This window comes from Ursus maritimus, unplaced genomic scaffold (assembly GCF_017311325.1).
Source record: "Ursus maritimus isolate PB19 unplaced genomic scaffold, ASM1731132v1 scaffold_12, whole genome shotgun sequence".
NCBI classification, from domain to species: domain Eukaryota; kingdom Metazoa; phylum Chordata; class Mammalia; order Carnivora; family Ursidae; genus Ursus; species Ursus maritimus.
The window spans coordinates 50,093,005-50,112,253 of NW_024423564.1; the positions used below are offsets into that span (position 1 = coordinate 50,093,005).

General features: G+C 39.6%; 1 protein-coding gene across 1 annotated transcript in view; it reads right to left on the reverse strand.

Moving 5' to 3' along the window:
• The window catches only part of LOC103663139 (cAMP-specific 3',5'-cyclic phosphodiesterase 4B-like), an 86,163-nt gene that overhangs the window by 22,720 nt on the left and 44,194 nt on the right, over nucleotides 1-19,249 (reverse strand). The gene's annotated exons all lie outside the window — the stretch shown is intronic.

Sequence of the window (19,249 nt, forward strand, 5' to 3'; positions counted from 1 at the left end):
GGAACCCTCTTGCCTACCATTTCTCTAGACCACTCCAGCAGGTCTGCTTCAGCTCTGCAGAGAGGTACTGAGGAAGGTATGAAGCTGGGAATGTTCTCTCTCCCAAGCTAGATCACAAGAGTGGGCTTCCTTCATACTCATCAAGCTGCCATTATTTATTTCTATACTCAAGGTCTTTCCTTTCACTCGTTCTTACAACCCTCTCTCTTGGGGTGAATTCTGCTTATATTTCTTTAGTTTACAAATCGCTTTCTGATCGATGATTCCACTTACTCCTCATAACAACCCTGTAAAGTATACAGTATGCCCTCACTCGACATTTGAGGAAAATGAGGCTTAAAGAGATTTTTAAATACTTGCTCAAGTTTACATGCTCGTACCTTATAGGGTGAGTACTGGAAGACCCAAGTCTTCCAACTCATTTCTCTACAACCCTAGACTTCTCTAATCACAGCGTATCAGAATGGCTTGCTGGCTAGCTGAGTGCAATTTTTCCTCTGAATTCAAACAAAATTTGTGTTTGGTATGTAGAGAGTAAGATTATGAGCAGCCTTAACTGTTATCTTGAATGAGGACAAGAGAAGCAGCAAATTACCCTGAAGCTGTAGGCTTCTTTGAAACGGGAAAGAAATAACAGAATGCAGGGTTATAATGCTTCCCCGGAGACCATTCTGAGAAGCTGCTTTTAGCCAACCTACAAACACCAGGTGTCTGATAAGAAGCAGCGGGTGAGAATCTCTGGTTAAAAAGACAAGAAAGAGCCATAACAATCCAATATGTATTTGGACTTTCAAGGCACCAGTGCATGGATTTTCACAGCAGGCTAATGGTCTGGGATGGAGCTGCCTTTCAGAGACTGCAGGCAAGCAGGCAGGTGGGCAATCACTCACACACACCAGCTTGTTTCTCTGCCTGCTTCGAGGTAGAGCTATGTTGTAAGCCAACTACATTGCAGCAAGTGAAAATATAATGAAAGCTGACTTGCAAACTTTCCTTGGGGGGAGATCTATACTAGTTGAGCGAAATAAAGAGCTTCTTTGTGGATAAGGGCTCCTTTGTGCCACCCAGATCCTGAAGAACTGGTAGGTCCTGACTCTGGCTCTGAACTCTTCTTAAGGACAAAGAGGGAAGTTCTTAAAAGGTGACCGTGGCCCTTAAGAATGGGCATGAGCTTCGAAGTTTCATGTGCACTCATGTTATTCATTTTGGATGTATCTGTTCAGCCTTGATGGATATTAAAACACTGAAATACTTTTGTAACAGTTGGCAGCCAGCTGTTGCCCCAGGCCCTCCAGAATTTGCTGGTCTCCCCGGTGATGCAGTAACTAAGGGGTTGGTGTCTGGAACAGCAGGGGTCTCTAGCTTTAGCACTATGGCCTGCATCCATTTAATTGGTCAGTGCCCATGCAGCAGCAGTCATTAAACATTATGAATGCGTGTTCCTGTGCTAAAATATTAGACAGGCACCAAGTGGGTATGCCTACCGAAGTCTTAGAACTTTTACCACTGAGAGTTTCCACCAGGCCTCACTCTGCCCCATGTTCTGCTAGAGGCATTCCTAGTGGGCAGAAAGTTTAAATCCACAAGGCATTACCCTTAAAGTGGATGTCACAAGGCATTCTGTCCCCAGGGTTTGTATATCAGAAACTTGGTCCTACCAGGTAAGCAGGGACTAGACCCAGACACCAAAACTCTCTCCAGGCTGTTCTCTTTTGCTTTTGTTTTTGTTTTGTTTTGTTTTGTTTTATTCTTTATCGTGCCTAAACTCTAAACTCCTAGAAGAGCTTGCTGGAATTCAGAAAAAGCCAGGGAAGAATTCTGGTGCAAAGAAGCAGTCTCAGTGAGACAAACGGCCTTTCATATTCCCTGGGGCACTGTTTCAAAGCAACCAACACAGATGTACAACTTAGGAACAAACATGAATCACCAACCAGACACCAGCCCCAGTCACAGCAAAATTAGCGGGCAGACATCACAATACATCCCGCAGACCCAGGGTGGGAGGAGGGGTATGAGCAAGGGGAAGATTGAGGACAGACTTAACAAGCAAAATGAATAGACCACACAAATTGAAACACAATTAGGGAGAAAATGGAATCTGAAATATCAGAAACAAACACATAAATGGGGATAATTCATTTAGGATGAATTATGTAGGCTAAATTTTTTGCACCTGCCTTAATCAGGACACACATTTCACCTTTAGACTTCTTAGTATTAAAGAAATTATTATAACAGCTATAAGAGTTTTATATATTATATAAAACATAGACAATAGAGAAAAAAATGCCACTTTTATTAGTTTAGTATGTTTCCTCCTGAATATTTTTCCTGTAGGCTTGGAGCATGATTTTTTTGTACAAGTATTTTCATGTTCTGCGGTTTTTGAAATTAGCATTTTTCATGGCCTGGCACCTAATGGTTCACGAGAAGCTGTACCATACTTTCTTAAGCATTTTCCTTACTGTTGGCATTGCACCTATGACCTTAAATAGCATTGTAGTTGATATCTTTCAGCCTATAGCTACTGTAATATTTAGATGAGGTCACTCAGAAGTTTCAGATAGATTAAGTGAGGATGTCACTAGTGAGTTTCTGAATATTTCACTGTACTTCTCTGGAAGGGATTGTCCATATCCAGCATGTGGACAGAAACAGTATTGCCTCTCTTCTAGGTTCAGAGAAAGTCCCATAATGACTCTCTCCTGTCCAGGATTCTGCATGTTGCCCTCCCTCATGATTCTGCCTGCTTCTCCCTGCCTTGGCCAATCACCCTGGGCTGAGTCAATTGCTCCTCGTCTAAGACTGAATATTTCAACAACTTTCTCCTGCTTTGTATCTAGAGTCTCTGCCTCCCAAGGCAGTGGTGGTAGCAGGTGACACTGGGGGTAGGAAGTGGTGCTCCCGGAGATGGGAATGGCCTTCCCGCCAGTCTCTGATAAGTCACTATCTTCAAACTTCAGCTCAGGGCACCCCCTCCAGGAAGTGTTCTCTGACCATGCAGCCTGAGTTTGATGTAAACACACGTTCCTCTCTGCGTTCCCCTCCGCTCCTTTACTGCAATCCTTGATCACAGCATGTGCACCTCTCTGCTTAATTCTCTATTTAGCTGATTCCCACTAGGTTCTTAGGTTCCAGAGAGAGGGGACCCTAAATTACTCACTTTTGTATGCCAGGAATGTGGGTCAGAGCCTTGTAATTAACAGATCCTCAAAAAAACGTCAGCCGCACCGATTGAAGAACACTGCGATTTACTGTGAAATGTTTCTCCTCTCCCTTCCCTCTTCCTACCTGCTTACTCACATCTCGGTTCCCACCGACATGGGGTGCTGCTGTTTCTTTCAAATGAGTCTACAGAGATGGGGCAGTGACTTATTTGATCAGACTTATAAGGTGATGATCTAAGAATTCAAGTAAAATGAAAGGGGAAAAAAACAAAACAAAAGAAAATAAACTTGGACACACGGCTGTGTTCTCCCTGAACGAAACAATCTTGCATCGAAAAATCACTGCCTTGGAGATTTGAGATGGCGACATCTTTACACAACCCCATCCTGGGAAAAGCCCTCCTATGCCACTTTGTTTGCCATCTTCAAATCTCCTTCTTTTTTAATAAAAGTGAGAACCTTCTCTGCCCCACACTTTCTCTGCTGGAGGTTTCCATTCCCTAAGAATCCATGCAGAGCCAGCTCCGGACTGGTGCAAACAGCGAGCCAGCAGATGGCAGAAGACAGCTACAGCTTCCTCCAGGAGGCACCTCCCAGCCTCCAGTCGGAGCAGCTGGGGCTGCGTGCCAGTTTTGGAGGGAGAAATGTGACTGAGGCCTTATTCATAAGCGTAGGAGGAAAAATCAGGGATAAAGAACAGAACCACAAGGTATACATGAAACCTTTTATTAAACTAAGAGAAGCTCTACTTCCAAGAATTCAAGCTGAGCCAGGTGATTGCAGAATTGCCTGCAATTGTTCTCAGGGCGGCTGTTTCTTGACCCCCAATTACCTGCGCATACCCCAATTTCTGTAACAAAAACTCATGAAACAACCTCCCAGGAATAATTCATTTCCGAATCAGAGGAGACTTTTCTTTTTCAACTCAGCCCTTCTAGAGGTGAGTCTCGGGCTTATTCTGATAAATAGCTCCACTGTCAAGATCGTGAGCTCTCCGAGAGGTTTAAACTCACAGGGCAGCGTAGTGGCTCACCACCATCTGGAGAGGGCCCTGCTGTTCTCAATTTTGCTTTTCTTTCTTAAAAATGTATTCATTGAATATCGCATACAGCCCTCAAATTTTACAACTCAGGAAGGCTAATTCTCTTCCTCCCATTTCAAAGAGGAGAAAATGGAGCCTCCAAAAATGTGAAACTTCATTTGAAAAATTCCAAAATGTGATCTCCTTGAAGGGCACTGGGTCTGTGTCTAGGGCCTCTCCTCCATGTCCCCATGCCCCTTCTTGATCCCAGAACCGGCCACGCTGGATTGTATTCCTCTGTGTACCCATCTCTTTCACTCCACTAGACTGTGACCTTGAAGCAGAGACTAAGCCTAAATCGTTTTGTATTCCTGGGGCCTAGAACGGAGCCTCACGCCAGAAGGCGTATAACCAGTATTTGTTAAACGAATGAGAGGATCTCATCCTTTATATTTCTCATCTGACAAAAATCTTCTTCTATTTGGAATAAAACCTCTGGCAGGTGAAGACTTCTGAGAAGCCCCTCGGGGGAGCTGATAGGTTCCTCCTTCCCCATTCTTTCCCACCTTCCTGCAGCATCCCAGGAGCTGTGTCCCGGGAGTTTTGGCTTTTGAGAACTTTTGTGTCTATGTTTGCGTATAGAATGTGTGTGTGTGGATGGCCGTGGTCCGTCTGTGAGAAAATGCCATGTTTCTTTAAAGTTCTGTGGGAAAATATTTCCCTCAATTGGACTCAGAAACTAACATCTTCAAATGCTTGCTTATAGTTTTGATAAAAATACTCACGATGGCCATCAGCTCAGTGTGCTATCCGGTCCCTGCAGATAGGGAAGCTGCCCAGGGGCGTGCATTCTTACCTACAATGGCAGTGACCCACCTTGATACAATGAATGGCGGCAGGCTGCTGCCAGTGCTAATTTTTAATGAAGGACTTAACTGTGCAAAATCACAGCCAGTGTGATGTAGAGCCCATGTCCTCGCTGCAGGAAAGCAGATCTCCTCTGGCTATAGTTACAGCCGAATATTGTGGTTCTGCCCTGAGATTTCAGTTCCAAAGGCTGTGCCTTCACAAGGAAGAAGAACGATGATGCTGGGCTCATCTGAATTCTAGAAGCGGCTTCCCACTGCTTTCTTTTTTTCCTAGGGGCTTTGAAAATTACATTCATGGCAATAATCCAAAAGTGCTTTCCCCACGGAGAGGTTTAACCAGAGGTAGCAGAGTAATGCTGAAGAGCTCTAGGATTCTGAAGATCTGGCTTCCAGTTCCTGCTCTGTGAGGAAATAACTGGAATGAAACAGAGACTCCCCATACCCTGACTCCCACGCCGTAGTCTTTCCCCCCTGAAATGAATGAAGAAAAGAATGAGTGGAAGATCTCTGAGGCCCCTCTGAGATTAGACATCTTACAGACATTTCGGAGATGGAGGAAGGATTGGTTCTCAAGTGCGGCCTGATGTGATTTTATATTGTTAATGATCATTCATTCAACTCATTCATTAAGTGCCCACTATAAAATAAGGCACTGTTCCAGGTCTGAGAATACCACCATGTGCCGTTCAGACAAGGTCCTTATGGGGGAGGGATGGACAATAAATCAATCAAATAAGGTAGTATCAGATAGTTGCTCTGAGGAAAATAAAACCTAACAGTGTGGGAGAGACACGTATGGAAAAGAGTGTTTCTTTAGTGTGGGTGGTCAGAAGATCCACTCGATAAACCCCAAAGGTGGTCTCCAGCTCTACATCAGGGTACACCCCTACCCCCACCCCACAATCTTTCCCAGATGGTACACTTGGGTTGAGATCTGATAGAGGTAGTGGGAAGTCTATCCCTGGATTCTTTCTGATTTCCATTTCTGCTCCCCTTGTAACCAAAGAATTTGGTCAGATGATACTTGTGCTCGAATTTGGCGCCATTTATTAAGCTAGCGATTTAATTTTCCTCATCCCTGCTCCCTTTCTGAGCTGAGCTGGTTGCTCCGCTGTCTCATATAGCTATACATGTATTGATATCTTTGTAACTCTGCCATAGCACTTGTCCAGCATAATCGTTAGTGTCCTAATCTGCCCCCAAACTGCTTTGGTCCTCAAGAACACAGAACATCTTTTTCATATTGTTTTTACCTCCTTGCTAAAGGCCATGTCTATCAGATTATGGGTACTTAATAAATGTCTGATGGATATACCAATGAAGGAATGAATGATTTGGGACCAAGGAACTTTTACCAGTTCCCCTTGATACCCATCATAGCACAGATGTACTTCTCCAGCAAGAAGGGATGGGAGTGCTGTGGGGACACCAAGCTATCTTCTGCTCTCTTCTCTACCTGACCTCTAAAAGCTAGCTCCATAAAGAAGAATCTGAGGTTTGATATCAAATATCACCTGCAGAGAGGACTGGAATACCTTTCATAGGGTACTGAGCCCAAGGAGAAAGCAAATGGTCCTCCCTGGCAGCAGTCATTCTCTTCCCTTGGTGTTGACGGTATCAGAGATAGACGTGCCAAGAATATTCCTCCTAATGTTCCTTTGGTAGAAAGCTTTAATTTTGCTAAGGAATTTATGCTGCAACTTCTTTCTTTTACTTGTTGTTTCAGATCCTTTCTTGGGTTGTAAACATTTCATGAAAGAAATGCATAAACAAAAATGTAATACCAATACTTCATTTTTCTAATGAGATTATATGAGTGTCATTTTTAAAAGCTTTTCTTTTCAAATGCTAAGGACATAATTTTCATGTGATCCTTTAATAACTTCACATTGTGCTGTTCCTGTGTTGTATGATTTGACGCACAAGGAAAACAGGACCAAATGTAAACAATCTTACCTCACAATTATAAGAACATTATTTCTAACAAGTAAACAAAGGGTTTTGTCAATCTATTTCCAGGTAAAAAATGATTTTCAGACATATAAGTGTTATAAGGTAAGTATGTTTCTTTATGCGTTCTAATTATCAAACCTACTCTCAGACTTTCATCCACTTAAACCTTCTAAGGGTTAGGATGACTCTTAGCAGTAATGGTCACTTTCTGTAGGACAGTGATTCTCAGGAAAGGTAGGGGTCCCCCCGGATGATAATAATTTTGGGTGGGAATGTGTTTTGCATGTAGACTTTATAAAGCATGGGGGAGGGAGGGGAACCAAGATTGAGAACTTAGTACTCTGTGGTCCTGCTGCTCTAAGTTGCACTTTGGGTATACAAATTTCCTACTAGCTCAATATTTTCCAGCCTACATTTTCCATCTTTTCTAAAAGATTGTCATAGAAGATGTTCAAATGGTCTCTTAACAGGATATAAGTATTCCCATTTATATGTTTGTAGCCCTGCCAAAAAGAAAACCTATTAATTAAATAATATATTTATTTAAAAATATTGTGTCAGCTTCCAGTAGCTCGAAGGCAAGTGAAATTCCCTTCAAGAGAAATGATCCTGATCTGGGAAAACCAGTTCTTACTCAACCAGTGATGGCTTCCAGGAATTGTTGCTTTCTTTTATAAGTTCTCAGATACCATCTGGAAATCAGCTCTAGAATTCTGCTTGATACATAGTTAAAATATTATTGATAAATGGTCACTTAGCTTGTTGGTATATGCTCCAGTGATGGGGGACATGTTAATCCCATGAGATAATGAATTTCACTTTTGGATTGATTTCATTGCTTATGACTTAGGCCAGCAAACTTCAATTACTTTCAGTCTTTAGTCCAAACCTCCTCCACCCTCATCCACTTACTCAACCAGTCTCCCTCACTGTGGTAAATAGACCTGCCATCTACTCAGTTGAATCATCCATGATTGACCTCCTTCCTCAAATTCCCTTCCTCTTCTTCAGTTGGCCAAGAAGTTCTATTCATCCTACATCAAAACGATACACTTCATTTTTGCTGCCACCATGATTTCAGTGCATTAAAATCTCACTTGAACTAGAATAGCCCCTATGAATCTCCCTGCTTCCACTTGCCCCCATCCTCCAAACTCTTCTCCACATAACAGCAAGAGCAATCTCTTAACATAAAAATCCAATTATGTCATTGCATTTCAAATAAAATCCAACCTCCTCACCATGCATTACAAGTCCCCATATAATCCAGTCCCTGCCACCACCCCTCCAACCTCATTTTATACCACACTCCCCTCTGCTCAGTGTGATTCAGCCTCAGGGGCTTCCGTTCTGTTTCAGGAACATGCCAAATCCTTTCCAACCTTAGCAGTTTTGCATGTGTGTGTTTTGTTCACTAGTATATTTTATTTGCTTTGAATACTTCCTGGCTCACAGAAGGTACTGAATAAATATTTGTTAAATTAATAAATAAATGCTGGTCTCTGCTTGTTCTCTCCTTTACTCTTTGCATGGCTGCCTTCTTCTCATTCTTTAAGCCTTGGATTAAGTTAGCTACTAAAAAAAAAAAATTCCTTTCCCAACCCATTATTTATGGAGGGCCCCTTATCTTCATAGCACCTATCTCTACTTTTTGCTATATATATTTGTAAGCTCATTGTTTTTTAATTGTCTTCCTCTCTCAAAGCTCCATGAAGGTCATCTGTTGTATTTACCAATGCATTAACTAGTGCCTAGCACTGGGCCTGGGACATACTGTTAGTTCTGAACTGATGTCTGTTCAATAAATTAATGAATAAATGAGTGTGTAAATGTATTAAACACTAACAATCACCTCACTGATTCATAGCAGATCCATCTAACTGCTATTTGAAAAAATATATTTCTTTACTAGGAGAAGAACTCATTTACTGACTTCCTGTCGTTGGGACAGCTCCCACACTAATCCTAAGGAACCTCAAGTATAAAATATCAGTTGTTTTAAAAACTTGCTATAGGATTTTTTTGTGATTATTACTGGGGCTTATTTCAGAAAATGAGACTATTTTTTAGATCAAGTTTCATAAGCCATTGACCTTTCAGAGAGGGCTGCAAGGAGGTATTGAGGTTTACGTGGAGGTTGCATCCCCAGTTCTAGGTGTGTGAAATGCCATTACTTAATATTTTAAGAACTTCATATTTTTAAAAATAATTTATATTCTCTTGAGAATGAATAGGCTACACGTCTTTTTGGTGGAGGTAGGGGTCTGGGAGGAGTGGCAGACTGATTTGCTATAAATCCAAATAATAATCATAAAATTGGAAATCATTGCCTCAGCCTCCGGTCTACTGAGCATTTAATAGTGTTTACATCAGTTAACATCTGGCCTCCAAATGTTATCAGTCTTAAACACTGCACCTGCAGACAGCCTGGCATTTGAGTTTTAAATGTGTTCTTTTGGAAAGGAAGGAGGGGTGAAAGAAGAGGGGATAAGAGAAAGTACAGGTGGAAAAATGAGATCCCAGAGTCTCCTTGACTCAGGCAGTAAAGCTAAGAAAAGTTACACATTTTTTCCTCGCAGGTATAGAAGACTTACAATGTGCCAGGCCACGTATTCAGTGTTTGATATATATTAACTTGTCTCATTGCTATAGTCACTCTGTGGGGCAGTTGTTCATTTGGTTCTATGGATATGAAAACCCAGGTTCAAAGGGTTTAAATAATTTGCTGAAGATCACTCAGCTATTCAATGGTGGATCTTCGATTCAAACCTGGAAACCTGATTTGATTGTATCCATTAATAGATCAATCAACTCACCCACATCAGTAAACATTTGCTCAGTCTTTCCTCTTGTGACTGTAGATAAATTCTCATGATTGTATCTGAAGCCAAGTCTTCTGTTCTGAATCCTGCCCTTTCTCCCCTACTCCTAGACTGTGCTACTGCATCATCATTTTCCATTTTGCACATCAGTAAACAATCTAACTGTAAAAATTTATATCTAAAACAAACCAACCCACAAACAAAAAATAGTCACCGAAAAGACTTCCACCAGACATATGAAAGTTGAAAGAATTCATCATCAGCAGACCTGAAGTCTCAGAAATGTTAAAGGAAATCCTTCAGGGAGAAGGAAAATGATACCAGACAGAAATCAGTATCTACACAAAGGAATGAAGTTTTTGGCTTCTTTTAAAAATCTCTTCAAAATACAATTGACTGGCAAGAGAAATAAGAAGTAATAACCATGTATTGTGAGGTTTGTAATGTACACAGAAGTAAATCATACGACCGACAATAAGAGCACAATGGCAAAGAAGACAGAAATGGAAGTATATCGTGGGAAGGTCATTACACTATATTTGAAGTGGTATAATATTGCTTGAAGGTAGACTGGGATAAGATAAAGAGTTACATGAGAAACACTAAAGTAACATTAAAATTTTTAAAAAATGAAGAGCTTTACGTAAGGAAATAAAAAAGGAAGCATAAAACACCTAATTACCCAAAACAGCAGAAAAAGAGGAAAAAGCATATAATGGACAGATAGGGCAAATAGAAAACAAATAGCAACATGGCAAATATAAACCTGACCATGTTAATAATCCCTTTAAATGTAAACAGCCTTAACACCACAATTAAAAGGCAATTTTCAAGATGGATAAAAGAGTATGACTCAACATTATGCTGCCTGTAACAAGCCACTTTAAATATAAAAATACAAGCTAAAGGAAAAGGAGTGGAAATATATATACCATAATAACACTAATCAAAAGAAATTCTGAATGACTATATTAATATAAGAACAAGAAGATTTTAAAACAAAGAATATTATCGGGAAGAGAAGGTCATTTCATAATGATACAGGAGACAATCTGTAAAGAGTATATGTAACAATTCTGACCATTTATGCACCAATATATGAAACAGAGTTTCAAAATACATGAAAAAAGAAACAGAAAAGCAAAAAAAGAACAAATAGAAAAATCAAGAAGTATAGTCTCAATAATTGATAGAACTAATAGAAACCCAATAAGGACATAGAAAACTTGAACAATGCTATCGATTTAACCTAACTGACACTGATAGAACACTACACCTAACAGCAGCTGACGACACATTCTTTTCAAGTGTACATGGAACACTCACCAAAACAGACAATATTCTAGGCCATAAAATAAGTCTCAGTAAGTTTTAAAAAAATCCAAGCCATACAAAGTATGTTCTCTGATCAGAGTGGGGTTAAATTAGGACTCAATAACAAAAATATCTCTAGTAAAGCTCCAAGTATTTGAAACTAAACATTCTAAATAACTCATGGATCAAAGACGAAATCAAAAGAGAAATTAGAAGGCATTTTGACTGACTGAAAATGAAAACATTACATATCAAAATCCGTGGGATGCAGCTAAAGCAGTACTTATAGGCAAATCTATGGCACTAAATGCCTTTATTAGAAAAGAATAAAATAAACAACCTCAGTTTCTAGCTTAAATTAGAGAAATAATAGCAAATATGCTTACCAAAGTAAGCATGAGGGGAAAAAAGATAAGAGTAGAAATAAAATAGAGGGGGAGAGAGAGAGAGAATCAATGAAGACAAAACAGGTTCTTCATGTAAACACCAAAACTGACAAACTGCTAGTCAGATTTACAAGGAAAAAGAGATGGAAATTAAGAATATCAGGAATGAAGGAGTAGACATCATTACAGATTCTAAAGATATAATAAAGACAATAAGGAACCATTATGGGCAACTTTATGCCAATAAATTCTACAACTTAGATGAAATGGCTAAATTCCTTGAAAAACACAAACTGCCCAAGCTCACTGAAGAAGAAAGAGGTAACATGAATGGCCTACAGAAGAGATAACATGAATAGATCTATATACCTATTATAGAAATTGAATTTTTTTAAAGTTTAAATCATGCTCACAAAGAAAACTGCCGGCCCAGATGGTTTTCCTGGTGAATACGGCCAAAAATTTAAAGAAGAAATAATACTAATTCTACACACACCTTCAGAAAGTTGAAAAGGAGGGAATACTTCCCAACTAATTGTTTAAAGTCAGCATTTCTCAGAAAAGAAAACCTACAGATCATTTCCCCATGATCACACATGAAAAAATTCTTAAAATTATAGTAAATAATATAATATACAATACAAATAATATACAAAATATAATAATATACAATAATATACAAAAAGGTTGAAACATTATGATCAAGTGGGGTTTATCCAAGGATATAAGGTTGTATAACACTCAAAAAACAATCAGGGTAATTCACCATATTAATACTAAAAAAAAAACCCCGATGATCATCTTAGTAGATGCAGTAAAAAACATTTGACAAAATTCAATATCCATTTCTGATAAAAACTTCTAGAAAACTGGAAATAGAAAGGAGATTTCTCAGCCAGGTAAAGAGCATCTATGCAAAAGCTACATCAAACATCAGTGAAATACTGTTATTGCCCCTTGAAATTAAGAAGAGTAAGAATGTCTGTTCTCTCTCCTAAACATTTTACTAGAAGTTGTAATCAGTGTAGTAAGGGGGGGAGGGATATAAAAGCATCTACACTAGAAAGGAAAAAGTAAACATTTTTTTTTAAGATTTTATTTTTTTGACAGAGAGAGACAGCCAGTGAGAGAGGGAACACAAGCAGGGGGAGTGGGAGAGGGAGAAGGAGGCTTCCCACTGAGCAGGGAGCCCAATGCGGGGCTTGATCCCAGGACTCCAGGATCATGCCCTGAGCCGAAGGCAGACGCTTAATGACTGAGCCACCCAGGCGCCCCAGAAAAAAGTAAAATTGTCTCTATTCATAGATAATATGCTTGTATATGTAGAATATTCATTGCTGTTTTGTTATACTAAAAAACAAAATAACCCAAATGTTAACAGGTGAATAGATAAGAAAAAAGCCTGTAATGCATTCATACAATGGAACACCACTTAGCAATAAAAGGGAACAGACTATCAATAACTGCAATAATATGGACTAACCTCAACCTAATTATTCTTGGGTAAAAGAAGGTAGATCAAAAGAGTACATATTGCATGTTTTCATTTATTTAAAATACTAGAAAATAAAACTATAGCAACAGCACATTAGTGATTTTTGGGGGGTACAGGGGCGGTAACAAGGAGGGTTGGGAGGAATTGCAAAGGTACACTTTTGGGTTTGATGGATATGAATTATCTTAGATATAGCTATGGTCTTATGAGTGTCTATGTGTCCAAATTGTACATTTTGAAAAGTAAACTTTTTGCATTTCCTTTGTACCTAAATATTAAAAAAAAAAACACTTGTGATTACTCCATGCTATCCTTCAACTATTGCTTTCTTTCTTTCTTTCTTTCTTTCTTTCTTTCTTTCTTTCTTTCTCCTTCCTTCCTTCCTTCCTTCCTTCCTTCCTTCCTTCCTTCCTTCCTTCTTTTTCTCTTTCTTTTCTTTTTTCTTTTCTTTTCTTTTCTTTTCTTTTCTTTTCTTTTCTTTTCTTTTTTCTTTTCTTTTCTTTTCTTTTCTTTTCTTTTCTTTTCTTTTCTTCCTTTGTCACTCTTTTAAAAGCAAAGTTCTTCAAGAAGTTGTCTTTATTTGTGGTCTTCACTCCCCAACATCTCTGTTCTTCTCAGCACACTATGCTCAGGAATTGGTCCACAGCACTTCATAGGAAATCTGTCTTGTCTAGATCATCAGAGTTCTACATCTCGCCCAAATGAACAGTCAGTTCTCAGGCATCATCTTTCTCAAAGTGTCAGGAACATTTGACACATTTATCCTTCTCTTATTTTGATTTTCAAGATATTACCTTCTCCTGGCTTTCTCCCTATTTCATTGGCTTTCTTAGGGTTTTCATCTCTGCCCAGATTCTACATGTTGGAGAATCTCGGGACTCAGCTCTCACCCCTGTTTTCCTTATCTATACTCATTTCCTAGGTGATCTTATCATTGCATTTATCATGGTATAAAATACTGTTTGTTCACCAATGACTCCCTAATGTGTTTAAAACGATGACAACACAGGAAGAAGATAATGAATGGTCAACAGGCTCATAATCTGACTAGACAGAGCTGGAAATCTCAAGAACAGCCAAGGCCATTTAAAGGCTAAAGGCCTGAAAATGTGGGATGGATGCCAGGTGCTGTCACAGAGGCTCCCAGACTGTGCTTTCCAGTGCATTCAAAACACTGTCTGCACTGCCTCTGTGCATCACTGCCCTCGGCTCTGGTGGTAATTTTATGTAAAATGCATCCAATTTCTATAAAACTACTTAGCATTGATTTTGCATCTGAAGAGTTTCGAAACGTCAACATTCCAAAAATAAATGGTATCGTGATTCTATTAGAGCTCAAGCAAAGTCTCCAGGCTTCACTGCTCTTTGCCATGATTTTTAGAGATTAAATCTTCCTGTAATCCAAGTCGAACACCTCTGAGCAGGTCACAGCTTGCCCTTCATCAGGGTAGGCGGCCCTCCTTTTCATTCCCTCAAGGTGGAACCAGCCAATCTTGGGGGTGACCTCACCATTACAGTACCTTTGGGGAACTCTGAGGATCCTTTATGTCACATTTAGCCTTCATGGAGAATGAAATCCCGAAATCACTAGGACAGGCTTCAGCTTTTCTTTCCACAGCAGCCTTTTCAGAGAGGTATATAGCATCAGTGTTTTGAAGTGAACAGAGAAGTCCTTTGTAACCAACGTGAATTCATTTTCTTCAGATATCAATTCCTATTCATGACTTGTTATTTTGGAAAGAGCATTGTTCCTTTACAAATCCATCTTTTCAATAACAGAAACAATGATTGCCTCCAAATACGAGTAGTTGAGGAAACCCATTTGCAAAGTATCCTCTTCCTTTCAATTGCTTTTCCTACAATCCTGTCTTTGGACTGACTCACTCACAGTTAAACCCGTCACTTGAAGGGCTGATTTATTTGCTAGAGATATCCCCTGAATATTTTGTCTCAGCTCTGTCAATAATCCCATTTCCTCATTTTATCTTTTCACAACCAATTCTCTCAATATGGATTTCCTCTTTAATACTCAATTATGTTAACTTACTGGTAAATTACCCCGTCTAACCAAAACATCAGTTTCAGTAATAAAAAGGACAGAGGGCTCTTCAACAAGGTGTTTCTGACTCACGTATTTCTGACTCATGGACGGATGTACTATGTTCTGTGCCACCTCAATAATGTGGCATTACTTGGACAAATAAAAAACACCACTTTATGCAGCCTAGCTGTTTCTTGCATGTTTTCTTTGCAATTTTATAAATGAGTCACTTCTTCAATATTCTTCAAATGATTTTTTTTTTAATTCTACTCGTAAGTGTGGCCATTCGACTCTAAACAAGGAAGCCATAAAACTCATTCCATTTTCCATGCAGGTTGTACAATTTTATAATTTTTCAAATTTACAATTTCCATGCAGGTTTAACTATTTTGACATAGAATTAAGAGATGCTTAAGGTCATCCCTGATTGAATATAAGTAGCAGCAACTTTTATTCTATTGGGAAAATTCAGTTTGGGAATAGTTGATTTTTTTCTTTTGTCTATTTACAGGTGAACATTTCTGATGTATCAACTTATAAATCTCATTGCTATTTTGAAAAAAAAATATGACTGAAAAGGATGCGCAACTCTCGAATCTCCCTTAACAATTCCTGCAGTAGGATTATCCTGTCTGCTTGGTACTCAAGGCACTTCTCAAACTTCTCTCTCTCTCTCTTTTTAATTTTCAGCACAAAACACAAAGTGTAATCTAACTCTCCTGTGGCAAAACCTCCAATGCATCATGACTACAGACAGAAAAAAAGCTCATATTCCTCTGATAGTCAAGGTCCTAATGGTGTGATTTGAACTTGACCTTCTAAGCATATGTGCTAGGATCTCTGATATATACTCTAACCCAGCTAAAATATACACTTTCCCAGAGTTTTGTTTATGCTCATCCTATTTCCTCTAGAATATCCTTTCTGACATTTCCACAAATCCAAATCCATCTGTGAGCAAGGGACAAGGTGGGGGATGGAAAGCACTAGAATTAGGGAGAACTCAGGAGCTCTAATGGGGGAGCAACTGCCTAGACACTGTTAAGCTGCCCTGTGGGGTCAGCCCCATTAGGAAATACATAGAATGATTCAAAGGCTCCTATATAGAGAGGGAAATGATTGTCCTGGGAAAGATCTGTTTAGAAGCAGTTTAATGTAATTCATCAGGTCAGGCAGAGGCTTTGGAATGAGGCAGACCTGGGTCTGAATAGAAGCTCTGCCATCTGCCAACTAAAGGGCCTTGGATTTAACTCCCCTAAGCCTTCATTTCTGCATGTGTAAAACAGTGATAGAAGAGAAAGCTAAAGGCTTGCTATGAGGATGAAACTAAATAATATGTGTAAAGATTTCGATGTTCGGCTCTACAATTCACTAGTCCTGCCAGTGCAGGACAAACACAATAGAACAGAAATGGCAGTATGGTTTGTTTAGACAGAGCGCCAGAGATTTTTACCTGCCCCCATTCCTGAAATGGAATTCCCCAAGATCTGTAGATATCACAGAGCAGACCCCAAAGTTCTTGTGTGGCCTGGGAAGCTGCTGGAGCTTGGAGGAGGAATTCCCCTAGGTCTGTGTGGGAGTGCTGGCCCCCCTGTAACAGATGTTCTGGGGAGGACGGCCCAAAGCCAAGAGACTGAATTGAGTCTTGGAAGATAAGCAACCCAGGAAGAGCCAAATCGTGTACGGCAGGCACGGAACTGGCTGCCCCAGAGGCTCACACAATCTTTGTCTCCTACTCTGTTTTGAAGATAAGAGTGTCCAACTAACACAGTTTTGGCCAATGCTATGTAGGTGGAAGTCTCTGAGGAAGGTGTTCCTTCCCAAATCTTAGGTCAGACACACGAAATTTACATTTTTGTAGGTTAAAAGTAGTTGGAAGTCAGATATTTCAACCCAGAGAAGACAAGCCTTACTCCCTAAGAGAACTCTATCCTTTGCTCCTTTACCTTTCCTCTTTATTTTTCTGTTTGGAGCGGGGATCTCAATACACAATGAATATCAAGCTAATGGCTTTGAGGATAAGTACCGTGGTGGCAGAAAAAGAAGATAAAAGAATCCTGAATCTCAGGACAGCAGTGAGTGACATGAGGCCCTGGGCTACCGACCCCTGAAATTCTTGTTGTACAAGACAAACAGCCCTAACTGCTTGGCCACTGTGTTAGGCTATCTCATTTGCAGGTGGAAACAATACTAATTGATGCCATGCTGCTGAGTTAGCAAGAAGAGGATGTCTGGACCTTTCTTGAGTGGAAGAATGGACTCCAGAGAAACTGGCTTCAGGCACTATAGCTTCTCTGGGGATGACCAGCCCCTCTGGAATAGAAACAAACCTTACGTTGCCTTGGAGGCAACATAGTACGAAGCCTTTCCTGGAAAAAACAAGAAGGGAAAAGAAAGGAAGGGGAAGATAGGGAAGGGAGAGAAGTTACAGGGGAGAAGGAACATAGTACTAGGGAAGCTGAAATTTTAAATAGATGGTCAGGTTAGCAGGGTAAGATATCTGAGGGAATTTCTGGGATATTTGAGTGTCAAGCTAAGGAAACAGGAAGTGAAAAGGTCCTAAGGCAAGAACATGCTTGTGTATTTGAATATTAGCAAATAGGCTAGTGTGGCTGGAGCAAAGTGAGTGAGGGAGAGAGAAGGGGATGAGGTCAGGGGGCCATTCTTAGAAGGCTTCCATAAAGCATGTGTGAGAAAGACAGGGACCAATGAGGACTGCAAGGTTTTATACTCGAGCAATCAGGATGCCTCAGACACGATCATCTGAGATGAGGAAGTCAATAGCGAGATCAGATTCTGGGCCTGGGGGTGAAGATTAAATCATGTTGAGTCTGAGATGACAGACATCAAAGAAGAGATGTCACATAGCAGCTGGATATAAGAATCTGGATATAAGAATCTGGAGAGAGACACATTTCAGGTTCATATGAATGTTTCCTAGATTGATAAGTCAGGGGTAGACTGTGCAGATGTGCACATTTTTCAAAAAGTAAAAAATAAATTTGTGTTTTCATCCTTCTGTTCTCAGTCTCCTTCCTGTATATTGTTATTTAGTCAGTATGGTTGATGTGAAGTGTTTGGGGGAAGATTAGGTGAAATAATGTATACAAAGGGCATATCTCAAGTATAGATATTCAATCTGTATATTCAATCAATAATACCTAATATGTATTGTGTACTTATATTTTTCCAGAGATTTTGTTGAGCATTATGCATAAATCAACTTATTTAATCTTTACAATCAATTGATAAAGTACATAATATTTTAAATTCATTTTGTAAATGAGATACCATGGTTCAGACAACTTTAAGAATCTTGCTCAAGGTTACAGAGCTGGTAAGCAGAAAAACCTGGATTCATACAAAGATCTTTTTACTCTTGAACCAATGTTCTTAACTGACATACACTATAGCAGAGTTACAAACTCAGAAGCCCTCAGGGGTAATGTAAATTTATGCAGTGACTCCTATATCCAATGCCTAGTCATAATTTACACATGAGTGTCTAATAGGCATCTTAGACTCCACGTGGCCAAAACAGAATCCTTTATTTTTCCAACTAAATGTGTTCCTCCTTCAGTCCTTCAGTTTCCCATATCAATTAATGACATTCATCTGCCTAGTTACTTAAGCCAAAAACCCGGGAACTGGCCTTGATCTCTCTCTTTCCCTCATCTGATGCATCCAACTCATCAACAAGGTCTGATGCTCTATTTCCAATATTTATCCCATATTTGTATAGTCTGTTCACATTCACAGTTCCAAACTACCATTATCTGTAATCTGGATTTTTTTTCAGTAGTCACTGGCTTTCTTATTTCCAGTCTTGGCTCCTAGAACCTCTTTTACCCACAGTAACTGGAATAAACTTCAAAAAAATAAACCAGACCATGCTTTAAAATCTTCTATGGCTGTTCATCACATTTAGATAAAATCCAACATCCTTACCACAGTCTATAAGATTCTCCCTAATCTGCTCTCTGCTACCTCATTTTAAACTTGTCTCCCTCTTACTCATTATATTTTTTTAAAACTTTATTTATTTATTTATTTATTTATTTATTTATTTATTTATTTGAGAGAGGGAGAGAGAGAGCAGGGGGAGGGGTAGAGGGAGAGAATCTCAAGCAGATTCCACACTGAGTGTGGAGCCCGAAGTGGGGCTCAATCTCACGACCCTG